We start from the raw sequence: 3,053 nt of genomic DNA, 5'->3' as shown, positions 1-3,053 counted from the left end.
TACTACTACTACTACTGTTTATCTTTTTGAGCAACTCATTCCCCTGGTGGTACAATGCAGTTTAATGTGTATACATCAGACATACACGTCAATGTGTGTGTACACTATATATACATATAAAACACACACACACATTTATGTAATGCATTTGATACCTTTTTTATTTATTAATCTGTAGGAAGTTACAAAAGTGGCTCGAGCCAATTTCGTGCATGCTACATATCAAACTTATTCACGTTAGTTTCTACAAAACCTCTCCCTCGCTATATATATCGTGGGTAACTCTATGTCCAAGATATAAAATTTTATTGTAATAATAATATTAATAATATATATATATATATATATTCACACACATAATGTATGTAATGTGTGTTTATATGTTTGTGTATGTGGACATAAATGTGTAGTGTGAATTCAATATTTAGGCCAATATGTTTGTCGTGTGTAACAGAAGCCGACTGTTTCACTTACTTGCACTATCGTGCATGCTGTTGCTAAGAATTGTGCAACAGCACACGTGCAGAAACACTTGTATATTTTTAATACTATGTTTCATCAGGGAGGGGACGTTGCGATATTATTGTTGTCTTAGTGTCGCAATGAAGTGAAGTGGTTTCTTCCGAGAATCGAAACCAGAGCGTCAACTCGGTTCCCTGGAGATTAGTTTTCTTTTTGTCTGAAATTATATCGACGTCTTTTTTTTTTTTGGTTATACACTGGAATTCAGAGTTATAGCGAAGTGAATATGGGATGTTGTGATGTGCATGTTTTCTGTTTGTTTGTTTTTTCCCGAACTGCTTTAGCGGTCTAATTCATATATAATAGTAACCGGGTTGCATACACGGCCCACATAAAACTTCTTTACGTATAACGACGTTTTGTAAAAAAAAACCCTAACCCCAAGGCCACGAGCTGGGAGGACAGTCAGTGTTTTCTGAATAAGATTGTGTGACGTTCATGTTTCCCTAGGAGCATCGAGCAATGTTGTAAATCAAATTGCTTTTAGGCAGGGATTGAAACCGTATCTGCACACTGGTAGCTCTCTTCTTGCCTCATAATGGAGTTTGCGACGAAGCACATTGCCTTATATTTTGAGGAAAGCAGAAATTGTATGGCTGTTGTTGGTATATATATATATAATTTCAGCAGTAGCTATCATTAACAACGTATGTGAAGTGAGACAGTTTCAAGCTGAAATCGAAACCGCTAAAAGCAGCATCCTTTATAGACATACTTACACAGAAGCAAGCACCCAGACTATCCGACAACCGCTCATACTTCATTAGAAAGAGAAATACATTTTTGCTGCCGTATACTTAGTATATATTTCAATGTGGTCACACACACACACCTCGCAGGATACTACTCCCGAAAAAAAAAAAACTACTGCTACTACTGTAATTTGTTGGATTTTTTTTTTTTTCGTTTAAGAATTTCTTTTTATTATCTAATTGAAAGAATAAGGAAATTTGCTTCTGTATATATTATCGATATACTAATTATGAGTATTAGTGTGTTGTATGCGTATATCAACAACAGTTACCCCCGTATAGTATACAATATACTATAATAATATAGCATCCAGTATGATAGCAGTGGTATTGGCGCAGTTGAGGCTGCCGGTCCGCTCCACTACTCAACTGATGAAGAGAGCCGCGTGTGCGCGCGCTGATTAACGCACACATACATAGATACGTATATATATGGGTACACACACGTATACATAGATACGCAACTATACATAGATAAACATGCATATATACATACACGCACACTTATATATATATCTATATCTGTACATATATATATATAATATATATACATAGACACACGAACACATACATATGTTCACGCAAGCGGTTCCCCTCTCTCTATTAGTCTTTTACTCTCTCTCCCCTTCCTTTCGTGTTTATATCGTTAGTATTCTTCACTCTTCCTTCGTCTCTGCCCACTCTTCGCTCCTCCTCCTTCGCCTTCTTCCGCTGAAATTTGCATAAAGTTATGGCGGCCTCGTGTGGTTAGTCCCCATGTCATGCACATCATCGCATCAATGTCTCCCTTATTCTTGCTGCTACTGTTGCTGTTGTTATTATTACTGTTGTCGTTGTTGCTATTACCGTGACATAGCCGAACAAAAATGCCTTGGATTATCAAAATTCACCGTTTCAAATGTAAGTTGCTAGAGAGAGAGAGAGAAAACAAAAAAAAAAAAAGCTCCCCCTCCACAAAAATTCCTTAAAAACCAACACATGAGAGAGAGGAAAAAACAAAAATAAGGATCTATGGCGAATCTCTCTTCCCTTTAATATATATTTATATGTTATTAATTAGTTGTATTGAGATATATATATGTGTTCTGTTTGCTATATATGTTTTGTTTATTTTATTTTACTTTTATTTCTCTTATTTCTCCTTCTTTTCCTCTTTCTTTCACTCTCTTTTCCGTGTCTCAAACACCTCGTTCTTATATAATGATGTTTTCTAAATTTTCTTGTATTTAAATTGTTTTCAAAGTAACTGTATGTATAACAAAACATAAAAAAAAAAAATTGAACAAGAAAAGAATATTCGATGGGGAACAAACATTTTGGTATCGAAGCAGAACAGGGACAAATACAATCTTCGGTGGGTCGGTGGCTATATATATATATATATATATGTGTGTGTGTATATGTATGTATATATATATATACAAGATCCTGTCTATGCGTGAGTCTGTACATACATACAAGATCCTATTTATGTGTGAGTCTGTACTTTTTCTGCTTGCGCCTTTACAAAGGAACATCTGCATACACATTCATTCTCCCATTCAAAAATCCCGTGTATGTGTGCATGTGTACACGGCATACACATATGCATAGCATACACGTGTAGTATATGAAGGTATGTGCAAGAACGTGTGTACAAAAGCGTCGTTGCACACATGTTTATAAATCATACTGCAGTTACACATGTGTGTATGTGAAACCTCAAACGTATGCATATATATGTATACACACACGCATATATGATAGGTTATGCACCGATTTCCCTTTCAGTCTTCCTGT

At 35.6% G+C, this 3,053-nt stretch overlaps 1 protein-coding gene across 2 annotated transcripts in view; it reads left to right on the top strand.

Annotated features, from left to right (window-relative positions):
- The window catches only part of LOC115231219 (axin-1), a 201,137-nt gene that overhangs the window by 67,855 nt on the left and 130,229 nt on the right, over positions 1–3,053 (top strand). Inside the window, exon 1 of one of the 2 annotated variants that reach the window (XM_029801290.2) lies at positions 1,984–2,174. The exons of the other annotated variant lie outside the window; for it this stretch is intronic. The gene's annotated coding sequence lies outside the window, so the exon portion shown is untranslated. Of the gene's footprint in view, positions 1–1,983; positions 2,175–3,053 lie in introns of those variants that run through there. 2 annotated transcript variants of the gene reach the window in all.

Source organism: Octopus sinensis, linkage group LG2, assembly GCF_006345805.1.
Source record: "Octopus sinensis linkage group LG2, ASM634580v1, whole genome shotgun sequence".
NCBI lineage: Eukaryota > Metazoa > Mollusca > Cephalopoda > Octopoda > Octopodidae > Octopus > Octopus sinensis.
The sequence above is the reverse complement of the archived record's forward strand: the minus strand, read 5'-3'. Positions and strand labels throughout refer to the sequence as shown.